The 13,363-nt window shown below is 38.5% G+C and overlaps 1 protein-coding gene across 3 annotated transcripts in view; it reads right to left on the bottom strand.

Annotated features, from left to right (window-relative positions):
• Positions 1-13,363, bottom strand: part of RPTOR (regulatory associated protein of MTOR complex 1) — a 539,367-nt gene that overhangs the window by 450,217 nt on the left and 75,787 nt on the right. The gene's annotated exons all lie outside the window — the stretch shown is intronic.

Here is a 13,363-nt window from a genome sequence, read left to right as displayed (position 1 = left end):
AGAACCAACAGGGGCACACTCCTCCTGCCTCCCTCCAAGCACTAGTTGGCAAGAAATTTATATCTGAGAACAGGTGAAGTCATGCTTGTGTGTTAATGATTTTCAGAATGAGCTTTGAAATGGCAGCAAGGGGAGTGTCTGTTTTTGCAGGATACAAGCCACTTATATGCAGAGGTGGTCTCACTTTAAGAGCACCGAGATATATTTTTAAAGTCTGGGGTACAAACTCCTCATTTATTAATATGGATGTCCCAGGTGTCTCTGCTTTTAATTGCCAATGTTCATAATCACCAATGAGTGCTATTTCAATGCTTCAAGCTAGCACATAAAAGCCAAAAACGTAACCAAGCTTACCATGGCCCACTAGAAATGTTACTACTACTCCTTGAGTCTTACATGTATTCAGGGCAACTTTTCCACAAAAAAGGAATTTATGACACTGACCATTGTTTTAATAATTAACACTAAAATGAAGAAACAGTTGATGATATTTGCAAGCTCTGAAGAAACAAGTGAGGAGTTCTGGAAGCTGCTGTGTCAAAAATGAGTGATTTTTTAAAACTGTTCACTGAGTTTGGTCACCCACTCACTTACACACACACACACACACACACACACACTGTCAACCCTGACAAACAAGAAGCTGGAGCATATATTCCAAACTAGGAACCAAATATATATTTTATATCTTTCCTCTTGGAGCTTCTAGATAATCTGTCTAATGAAGATGTTTCAAAAGTCTTCCATAGCCAGTGAGAAATTCAATTTGTGAATATAGATGCAATATATCTTTAAATAACAGTATTGATGGTATCTCCAAAAGAAATGAAAAGTTGCCCAATCATCCATTATCTATATATGATTCCAGCACAATCCTACCATCTGCTGCACAATATTATATCAGATGCCACATTACAAGCACCAGTAAAAGACTGACACCTTATTCCTGTGCTCCAAAACTGAGAAATAGCTGCCTGCCCTGTACTTGGCTAAGAACCACTATTGGCACTACATCAGTACTTTGGGGGACTTCCTGCAAGTATTTCCTGGAAGGTGGTAATAATGTGAACAGCAACACTTTGCCATCTTGCATCTCATGCTGAAGGACATCAGAACAATGTTATGCATGACATACAAAGGGGCCTTTCTGCATACGTAACATGGGAAACAGTTCTCAAGATCTTGTTATAGAGTAAATCACAGTACACATTTCCCAACTGATTATATCAGTGCATTACCCTCATAAGTGCCAGTGTGGTGCAGTGGTTTGAGTATTGGAATAGGAAACGGGGAGGTCAGGATTTAAATCTTCTCTTGGCCATGGAAACCCACTGGCTGACCCTGGGCAAGTTATACTCTCTCAGCCTCAGAGGAAGGCAAAGGCAAATCAGCTCTGAATAAAGCTTGGCAAGAAAACCCCATGATAATCAGATAGATAAGTCAGAAAGGCATACAACAAGAACAAGAAGAAAATATCTTCAGGTTAGTAAATAACTACCCATAAAGAAATAGGGCAGAGGAAACCAATGGTTGCTTTCAAGTCATTTTTCCAACTTATGTTGACCCTAAGGCAAACCTTAGGCAGTTCGCATCTGATAGATTTTTGGTAAGCAGGTAAGCATCTGATAGTTTTTTGTGATGCCAACAACCTATTCATTGCAAACACATTTTTCATACAACCAGAAAGAAGGTTATACACATGGGCATCACCAGATGGCCAATACAAATACCAAAAAGATTATATAATCGGAAGTAAAAGATGGCAAAACTCCATATTGGTTGTAAAGACTAGACCAGGTATCGACTGTGGCACAGATCATAAATTACTCATATAAAAAATAAGAGTAAAACTCAAGAAGAAAACAAAACCAGTCATCATACCAAAAACATGATCTAAACAATTATCTCAACAGAATTTACTGACAACATAAGAAACCAGGTGAACTATTTGCACTACTAAGCATCATAGACTAAGAACCAGGTGAACTATGGTCAGAAGCCAGGGATATAATAAAAGAAGAATGCAGACAAACCTTTTCAATAGATAAAAAGAAAGAGAAGAAACCATGGATGACAGAAAAAACACTACAACCAATAAAGAAAAGAGGAGAAGAAAAACAAAAGGGAGATAGGAACAAACTAAGAACCATAAAGGCAATGTTACAACTGCTAGTGCAAAAAGATAAAGAACATTATTACAATGACCAGTATAAAGAAATATTAAACAACAACAAAAAGGGAAGAACAGGAGTTCCATAAGATTTGGGAAATCAAAGGAAAATTCAAAACAAGGAGCAGGACACTCTATGACAATAAAAATAACATAATTTAAGACAAGGTAGGAATAAAAAGAAATGTGATGCAATACACAGAACAGCTATACAGAAGAGATGTCAAAATGAAGGACACGTGGAATGAAGAGCCATATGAAGATGAACCTCAAATTCTAAAAAGCGGGGTGGAAGCTGCAATAAGAGAAATGGCAAAAAAACAAAACACCAGAAATAGATGATATTCCAATCGAAATGCTGCAATTCACATTGACAGAGTCAACTCTAGTGCTAACCAACATATGTCAATAGATATGAAAAACAAAACGATGGCCAACAGATTGGAAACTATCAATATACATCCTGAACCACAAAAAAGGAGACACAAAAGACTGCAGCAACTATAGGACCATAGCACTAATCTCCCACGCAAACACAATTATGTTCATAATTCTGCAACATATATTCCAACCATACATATCAGAGGTCCAAGTCAGGGTCAGGAATGGAAGAGGCACTAGGGACCACATTGCAAGCTCTGGTGGTGAAGTGGTTAAATGTCAGTCCTGCAGCCACAACATTATACGTTTGATCCTGGAGGGCTCTAAGGTCAACTCAGCCTTCCATCCTTTTGTGGGTCAGTAAAATTAGTACCCAGCTTGTTGGAGGCAACTAGCTTACACATTGGAAACCACTTAGGGAGTGCTAGTTCACTGATGAGCGGTATAGAAATGTACTTGCTATTGCTATTGCTATTACAATACCTAATGGAGCACACGAGGGAATTCTAAAAGTAAATCAGCATGTGCTTTATAGACTACATCAAAGCCTTCCATTGCATAGATCATGAAAGGCTATGAAAAGCTTTTAAAGAAATGGGAGTGCCAACACACCTGACAGTCCTGATGAGCAATCTATACTCAGGACAAGAAGCTACTGTCCGAACAGAACATGTAGAAACAGAATGGTTTGCAACTGGCAAAGGGGTCAGACAAGGCTGTATCTTATCCCCTTATCTGTTTAATTTATATACAGAACATATTGTAAAAAAAAAGCAGGCTTGGACACAGAAGGAGAAGGAGGGAAAATAGGAGGAAGGAATATCAATAATCTAAAATATGCAGTGGACACCATAATACTAACATAAAACCTCACAGACCTGGAACAACAACTAGAGCTGCTTTGCATTGTAGAAATAATCCCCTTTGACACTGCTTTAAATGTCAGGGCTTAAGGTGATGGAATTCTGGAAGTCTGTTATGACACCAGAGCCCCGCTCTGAGCCTTGCAGTTAAAGTGGTGTCAAACCAGATTATTTCTACAATGAGAATGCAACCCTAGTAGTTGTTCCAGGAACAACAATCAGACCCGACATTACAGGCGGCCTGATCCTTGGCAAGGGGTGAGGCACATGCCACTCCACCAAACGAGCGTGCCAAGTTCGTGGTGACAGATGGCCTGCTCTACCATGAATTTTGGCCAATGGACTTTAAGGATGTCTGGTCACCAGAAAAGCAACTACTGGTCCCAACTAGGTATAGGACCAAGCTCCTCAGCCTGGCGCATGACCACCCCAGTGGCCATACAGGGGTCACGCAAACTAAGCTCAGACTTAAGAAGGCTTTCTTTTGGGAGGGGATGAACAAAGATGTTGCTGTCTTTGTCCGATCCTGTGTGGCCTGTCAGCGTGTTGGAAACTCCATGGATCAGGCCAAGGCCCCTCTACAACCCCTACCCATCATAGATGTACCATTTCAGAGAGTGGTGGTGGTCATTTTAGGGCCCCTCCCCCAGAAGACTGCCAAGGGAAAACAATATGTCTTCACATTGGTGGACTTTTGTACATGGTGGCCAGAGGCCAGAAGAGAGTTCATTGGAGATTCACTGGGTGGTGACAGCTTGACTAGAGGATCTCAAGGGGACTCAGTCAGCGCAGCAGGGAGCGGAAACAGAAACCCAGGAGACTCTAGGGGAAATTAAAGGGATCCAGTGGGTCTAAGGGCCAAGAACAGGGTGTCTGTTTAGCTGCTTGGGCCCCAGGGATCATCACAACGACAAAACAGAGAGCCAAAACAGACAGCCCTGAAGGCTGCCGCCCACATCATGGCCAGAAGCTGGCTTCATGATGCTCTGGTGGCGTGTGGTGTGTAAACACCGTGCCTCCAAAACACCCAGAAGCTGGCCCATGTCTGGGCAGCCGGGCAGCTTCAAGCTGGCTTCTAGGCAGCTTCAAAGCATATGTCATCAAAACACCGTACTCTGAAGCCATCCAGAAGCAGGCTATTTTTGCCCGTCTATTCAGGCCCTTATGCTGTCATAATTTAGACCTATCATGAGAAGGCATGAATCATTGGAAAAAACAATAATGCTAGGAAAGGTGGAGGGAAGTAGAAAAAGGGGAAGGCTGCATGCTAAATGGATGGACACTATTAAAGAGATCTTGCATATAAGTTTACAGCAACTAAGCAGAGCAGTGGAAGACAGGGAGCCTTGGTGCTGTCTCATCCACAGAGCCACCATGGTTCCAGATCGATTCAAGAGCAGTTAACAACAACAAAGGCAAACCTATAATGGGGTTTTCTTGGCATGTTTCTCCAGAGAGGGTTTGCTATTGCCATCCTCTGAGTATCAAAAGTTCAACAATCGCTCCCCTGAAATGGATAAACCCACATGGGAATAGGGGGAGGTAGGGAAAGAGTGAATCAATTTAGTATAGCTGGCTCTCCTTATCCACAACTTTTTTTATCCACGGATTCAAGTATCCACGGCTTGAATTTTTTTAAAAAAAATATAAATTCCAAATAGCAAATCTTGATTTTGCCATTTTATATACAGGACACAATTTTACTATGTGACTTGAGCATCCATGGATTTTAGTATCCCGGGGTGGGGGGGGGGGGGTGGCCCTAGAACCAAACCCCAGTGGATAGCAAGGGTCCACTGTAATGGTAGATACTAATATGTGAAGAATCAAATGACATTTGCTTTCTTAACCTGCCCAATAATCATGGGGAAATCATGCCATCATTAGAATCTTCAGAGGAATATTTTAAAAAGGAACTGGGAAGCACTGTGCGTTTCAGTGTTCCAAAACCAGAATTAATTCAGTGAGAACAACCGAAGTGGTTAGAAAGAAAAATAGTCATGGCTTTTTCTTTAAAACATACATTTTAAATGAAGCACTGGCTTAAATATTTTGGACATTAAGGAGTTAAAAGTGGAATGGTAACAAAAATAATCACCAACCAAAGAAAGGGGGGAGTTTAATTCCATGCAAATTTAATGAGCATATGCTGCAAAGTACTTCACACCAGATTTTGAATTATGTAAACTGTGTGCCATCCAGCCTGCAATTTCGCCTTTGGCTACACAACCTTGTTTGCAGTTTGTCACAAACAAAAAAACAATGTGAACTAGGCAAAAGCTCAGCATCCAGGGGGAAAGAAAGCCAGGGGGTGACCATTACAGCCAGTAACAGAGGCACTATTTGGCTCCCTTAACAGAACCTGTCAATGAATATGGAAAGATCTGTTACAGTTCCTCTTTAATGCTCATGCTAAAACTGCCAAAATACAAAAAGAAGATTTAATGTTTTTGGAAGACAACACTCTAATCCAATTCCAAAACTATAGCCAATTGGCTGCAGAGAAAAGAGTGGTGTTCTCTTAAACCAGGGTTCTGGGAAGGCTAGCATGTAAATTGTACCAGATCACTTTGATGGTTTATCTTCCCATGTGACTCTACCACTCACTCAAGACTTACGAAAGAAACTAACTGACCTAGGGATGTTCTTCAAAGTATTCTCTTATAGCTACTAAACTGTTTATGGAAGGGGGAGAAAAATATTGGAAATATTATTTCTGCACATATGTGAACATAACTAAGAGCTGAAAATAAATTAATATAATAGAATTCTTTGAAAAATACCTGGATAATTAGGTTATGTTATGAGCCTTGCAGTTAAAGTGGTGTTGTATTTCAATAATTACAATACATGTTTCAGAATGCCAGCTTCCTACCTCTCTCTCTCTCATCTCACCAGATTATAAACAGTCAGGTAATATTCTGGATATAAATAAAAGCTCACCCTTTTAAAATGTAATTATTTAATTAGCAACATTGTAAATTTAAGAATTATTATTTCTTATCTGAGGGTATTTTATATTGTGATGTTATGCTTTAGCATTTGTTTTTAGAAATATATGTTTTATTATTTAAATGGATTATAAGATTTTCTTTACCTAGCTCTTACTAGTGAAACTATGAATAATAATAATAATAATAATAATAATAATTTGTTTTATTTATATACCGCTATTCCAAAGATCATAGCGGTGAACAGCAAGTAAGCTAATTAGCAAGTAAGCTAATTTGCCCCCAACAGTCTGGGTATTCATTTTAGAGACCTCGGAAGGATGCAAGCCTGAGTCGAGCTTGGGCCCTTTTGCTGATCTTGAACTCGCAACCTTGTGGTTTCGAGTGAATGGCTGCAGTACAGGCATTTAACCACTGCGCCACATTGCATGATAACATGAAGACTCTTAGGTTAAAATCACAAACTTCATAAACAGTTGTTCTGTTGTTCAAACATGTTAATTCTGAGGGACAGATTTAAACCTATTTCTATATTTATTTCTCTACCAAGTTGTTGTTTTTTTTAAAAAAAACAGGAACATACATAGGAGAGAAAACGCATGAAGCTGTAACTCCTCAATAACATCTATTTAAAACCCTACTGGTCATCTCTACTTACATCCTATGAGATTTATATGGACTCACATATTAACAAACAAATCCCTGCATAAAAAAACAAAAATGGCCAGGCCTTCTCCTGACAAACTTGCTTTCTGCTTGCCAGGATTTATTCACTTATTTTATTTAGATTAGGGGATATTTATTTTATCAGAGAAATATTCAGCCATTTCTGAAATTTAGAAAGCATCAAAGTGTAGACAGGTTTACGTTTTCACCTCCTTTTTGTGGGAAGTAGGGTTAAATCTAGTAGAATTCAGCAGGATTCTACTCAATAAAAAGATAAGCTTTTCTCTCAGTATTTTGGCTATATTGTATGTCAACTGGGAGAGATCTTTGCTATTTGCACCTCAGTTATGGAATTATCTCCCCATGGAAATCTGACTGGTATCAACACAACAATTGTTTTAGTGTCATCACAAAGGCCTTTTTTCTTTTCTTATCTTTTCTCTTTTTCTTTTTGCAAAGCACTTTAACAAGCTCATTTTGTCTCTTTTATAGTATCTCTGGCTCTTTTTTATTTTCATTATGATGTTTTTGTGTTTCTCTTTCATATTTGCCTCGGTATCCATAATGATGAATGGGAGTTTTTACATTTTTCCATAAATAATGAGCATGTAAATACCACTGCTAGTACAATAGAAAGGAAATGCTATTGTCAATCAAAACATTTAGGTTAGTAAACACAATCATGAACACCAAGCTCTCACTTTTTGCCAGTCTACTCATAGAAGGGGGATATCTCTGTTATGGCTACTACTGCTGCTACTGCTGCTACTACTCATCCCCATCCTCCTCTGATATGAGTTAATCTACAGTACTTACAGTTTTCCATGGATAAGTCGCCCCAGGTGTTTTGGATCAAAAATTTTACTACAATTTCTAGACTTATTCATGAATATATACAGTACTATTGTACTGGAATGAGCCTGGGCTTCACATATATGAAAATCTTTAACTATCATTGAAAAAGCTTAACTTCAATTGGAAAGTTTCACTTTCTATCCCATGGGCCTATGCTTGGCCACTGAATGAAATAAGACAAATCTTTGGTTAAATTAGTAAGGTTCACTTTATGAGAGCAGTAGTTAACCTACATTGTAAATCACTATTTGAAACTAGCTTGTAACTTAGAGTCTGATCGTGACAAGCAAAGTTCACTTTATGAGAGCAGTAGTTAACCTATATTGCAAATCACTATTTGAAAGTAGCTTGTAACTTAGAGTCTGATCATGACAAGCAAGTAGTTAGCTGAATATTAACAATAGTTTAAGCATGACATGTAAACTGGAAAGTAGAAGCTGCTTCAATTTGCTAAAAAACTTATTTACTTAAAACACTCTTAATTATTTTGGAACTCGTGTCATCTATACGGAACCCTAGCTCTCTCAGATTTCCCACCTCCACCCAGATAATTTAAGAAAAAAAATACAGTGAAGTTCAAAATCATATTAGGCAATAAAATGAGGTAAGTTGAACTTTTTTAACTAAGCTGGTCTAGGCCAGAGCTCTGAAATTCCTGGATAAGAATTTATTTATTCTCATTCTACTTATTATAATCAAAGATGTCTACAAGCTAAAGATAATTGCCCTACAGATGGTGTCTTCCTCATATATGGTTAACACTCTCTCCATTACTGAGATAAGAAAGTTGTGGAAAGAAGCATCATGTTTTCAGCACTGCCTTAGTATTCCTTAATGAGCTGCCTGGCCATGTATGTTTCAATGATCCCTTGCAGTTCTGTGATTTGGGGATAGGGGATGTGTAAAACTGCCAGTTCTATCAAGTGTTTTAATAATTCAGCAAAGTGATTCATTTGTTTTAGATCTGTGCTTTGTTACTTCAGCATATGTTATCAGATTTTTTTTAACTCCTTGGTTTTCCTTGGGGTGTTTATTGTGTATTTTATTGTTTTATTGATGTTTGATGTTGGTTACAAGCCACTCTGAACAAACAAGAAAAGGTGGGATAAATAATAATGGCACCTTTTCCCCTCGCTGCCACCTTCCTTGTTACTGCAGCTTCAGGTATTATTAACATGAGCAAAATTCTACCTCTGCCTCCTGGCAGCATGATATTCCATCAACAGAATTAAAGAAGTACAACATTATGTGGACATTCACATGGAACAGCTTTCATTAATGACAAACATCTTAAACAAGGCTTTTTTTAGAGCTGGAGTAGGAAATGTGTGGCTTTCTAAATCCTGGACCACAACTTCCATTATCTCTAAACCAAGAAGGGTGGGTGTGCGGGGGGGGGGGGGGTATGGAGCTGCAGTGGAATACTGAGAGCCAACATGGTATAGTAATTTGAGAGCAGGACTAACAGTCCAAGGCCCTTGGGTTCAAAACCCCACTCAGCCATGGAAACCCACTGAATGATCTTGGGTAAGCGACAAACACTCAGCCTTAGAGGAGGGCAATGTCAAACCTCCTCTGAATAAATCTTGCCAAGAAAACCCTAGGATGGGAATTGCCTTATCCTAATTTGAACAACGATAAATATTAAAGCATCAGTATGTGGAAGATTTGTCTAAATATCCGATGGCAAGACACTAGTGAGTTATAGTTTTTTGTGGATTTTTCGGGTTATGTGGTCATGTTCTAGAAGAGTTTTTTCCTGACATTTCACCAGCATCTGTGGCTGGCATCTTCTGAGACGATTTCTCAGAAGATGCCAGCGAAACATCAGGGAATACTGTTTCTAGAACACAGCTACATAACCCAAAAAACCAACAAAAAACTATGGATGTCATCTGTAGAAGTCTTCGACTTCACACTAGTGGTTTACATTTTGAAATCCCAGTATCATACAATGCCAGTTAGGAGCAAAGGAGAAGGAATGTAATTCTAGTTAGCTTGGCTCATGTAAGCAGAATTTAGTTTATCCAAACAGGTAACATATATTATTATCTATCTGCAACAATCTTCTCAGAGTTGCGTTTTAAAAATAATACAGTGCTAAAATAATCCCTATGCCTAACTGCATAGTTATAATTTATTAAAGTTTTTGAGATGAATTCCTCACTGTATAATAGCTATTTTTTAAAATCCTCTATTTCTTTTTCACAAATACATTTTTGAGCCTTGCAATGAAATGATTGCTTTACTTGATTGTACTTTACTGCAGATTGAAATGCTAAAACAGTTTTCTCTCCTACAGAGAAAAGTATACAGCTGCACAATATGAGAAAGACTTGCCTTAAAAATGTATGCAGTAGAAAGGCGATAAACTACAGCCAGTGGTTCAATAATACTTGACAAAGAAAGGTACACCAGTCCAATCCAAAGGAGAGTCAGTTTGGAAAATTAAGACAACACTCAAAGTTGTCTCTTGGATTCTCTCCAAATTTAGCATTCATGATTTTTGTAAGAGAAACTATGTTAAAAACTGAGCCCCATTACACAACAGTTGATTGGATAATCCTTCCAAAATAGCTTATGCATGCAGGAGCCATTTTCCAATAACCAGAATTCGACAATTTGTCCATCATTCATAGTGTATAATTTCCAGGGTCTCCTCCCTACACTAGCTATTTCACTGGCCTAACATTTGGTTCTCTCAAATCTTCATGATAGACCATCTAAGGAAGTATTGGGGCTGGGGAGGGAAAAGAAACCGAGGACAAAAGTAGGTCTATTAGTATTTACAGCAAAGGTCTGGGAAATTCAATCATTCCCCTATTATTTTATTGCAGATAGCCCAGGAACTTCTCTTTATTACTGCAGAAAAACTCAAAAGCTGGCTGTGTGCAATAAAGTGCTACGTGTTCTGCTTTGCAATGTTTCAAAGGGCAGTGATTTACCGCTATGAGCCAGTACCTTGCACACAAAACATCTGAGCTCAGTAATTGCCTCATGTTTTGTGCAAACTATACAAGGCAGCATGAGGTCGGCCCACACACAGAGTACCTGCTGCTAACAGAAGCCTCCTCCTCGCATCCCCTTTCCCCAATTCCATGGGCTCTGTTATTAAAACAGCAGAGAAACTCGTTTGTTTTCGTTGTGCCCTGAGGTTTTACTATACGTTAGGTTCCACACGCTGTGTTAAAGCCTCATGTCAGCCAGCCAATAGGCTGCGTTCCAAAGGATTCATTATTCTTGTTACTGCTGAAAACAGAAGGGCTCTGGAATGGTATGTAGCACGGATACTCAGAACTGTATGACTCATCAATAAGGGTAATAATGTGCCATCATTGCAATTTTATTCATAAAAAGCACTGTGGCCTTTCCTGCTCACACAGATGTTACCGCTAAAGGATTCCACAAACGTACACCAAAGATGTTTACAGACATCAGTTTTCCAGTTATGTCCTTCCCTTCCCCAAATATGCCAGAACTCCCAGGATCAAGACTACCTTTGTTGTCTTCCTGAACACACACTTCTTTCTTTAATGCATCTATTATTCCTGACCAGAGCATTTCAGAAAGAATAAAGCAATGGAATATTATGGTTATGATTTATCCAAGAAAAAAAGTAGCATATAGTCATATAAAGAGTTTCTATTTCAATGGTCTCCTTCCCTCCCACCCCACTAAATTCATAATATTACCATGCAAGAAGTCTGATATCTTTTAAAGTTTAGCTTTTTGGTTTCTACCTTAAGGCAACTTTCCAAACTCACTTAGCAGAACAAGTAAAATGGTGATAATGATAATCATGTGTGTGTGTGTGTGTGTGTGTGTGTATCACTCACACACACACACACACACCACCATATAATGGCTTCTTTTGATAGACTAGCTCCATCCCCATCCCCCACCCATTTTCTTTTTCTTTTCTGGCTGAGGGGAAATCTTATATTTTGGTAAATGCAAAATCCAGCAAAATCCAAACAATAAAAGAACTGAAGATGTTGAAAATTCCAACACTTAGTTAGAAATTAGTTCTAGATTGGCTGTACAAAAAGAAATGTCAATAGGAACATATTAGACTTTACTGGAAGGAGCATGAGTATTCTGAAAAACATTTAATAGTAACCAAAGAGGAAGTAAAGACATTCAGAGAGAGATGATGATCCAGGAAACTGCCGTTGCTCTCAATTCACTTTGTGTCATCATGCAGACCAATTTAACTGACTACACAGAGGCTCAGCATCACACTCACTACACAATAAGTTCTACTGAGTTTTGGTCTCTAGTCATTCTATTTGATTTTGACAACAAAATACTAAACAAATTCTATCAGCTTGAACAACAATTTCATTTTAAATTGTTGAGGAAGAAGAAGCCTCTGCTCTTAGTCCAAGAAACCAAATAAAATGTTTGCTTTAGCCATTTATTACCTTTATTGATTCTATAAATTATACAGGAACAGATCAATTAATGATGAGATATGCACATGTCTATGTACAGCCAATTAGGTTTTAAAGTAGGATGACTAGGAATAAATTTACCCAAGGATATTGTTAATAGCCAGGATGAACTAGCTCTCATTCAAGAGTTCCTACACGAGTTCCTTATGGGAAGGAAAAAGGATTTTCAGAATTCAAAAGCATATACCAGACAAGAAAACAAGATTCCAGACAGAAAATACTATTATCTAAATTTGCACATGTAGCAGTGAGATGGGCAGGCCAACAGAACACGGCAGTTCTCTTATTGCTGAACAACACATGTGAAGCTCAGAATAATGAACAACAACAGATGAATGAAAAATAGCCTTACAGTCTTATGCAACCTGAAGAAACACACAGGACACATGGAAAACATATGGTTTAGGATTCATTAGGATTAGGATTCATTAATATCGTAAAGGCATCAGATACAATATGGTCTTGGAAGATAAGCAGGGACAGCCCTAGTTAGTAATTGGATGGGAGACTGCCAACAAATACCAAGTGTTGTAGGCTATATTTCAGAGGAAGGAACTGGAAAAACCACTTATTAGTTGTGTGTTTTTCAGACTATAGGGCCATGTTCTATAAGAGTTTATTCCTGATGTTTCACCAGTAGCTGTGGCTAGCATCTTTAGAGAATTCTTAGTATTCCTTGCCAAAGGAAAAAAAAACTATGAAATCCATGGGTTGCCATAAATCAGCCCTGCAGAACTTGGCAAATGGTAGGGCCAAATAGGCTAAACTTCTTCAGGCCACATATAGTAATTAATTAATATTTAATTAAAACCTAATTAATAATTAATAAATATTATTAATATTAATTCTATCCTCCTCTTCCTCTCTCTGGCTGTTTCCTCAGAAAGCCAAGTGGTGGAGGAGCTTTGGCATGGATGGAAGAGGAGGACAGGCAAACACTTGCCCTGCAAGGCTCCTCCTCCACCTCGCTTTCTCCTGAGAAGGCTAGGCAATGAAGGAGGAAGAAGGTCAAACACTCCTTCC

Source organism: Sceloporus occidentalis, unplaced genomic scaffold, assembly GCF_023333645.1.
Source record: "Sceloporus occidentalis isolate IW3139 unplaced genomic scaffold, rSceOcc1.0.p SCAF_1, whole genome shotgun sequence".
Classification (NCBI taxonomy): Eukaryota; Metazoa; Chordata; class Lepidosauria; order Squamata; family Phrynosomatidae; genus Sceloporus; species Sceloporus occidentalis.
This window is presented reverse-complemented; position numbering and strand designations above follow the sequence as displayed.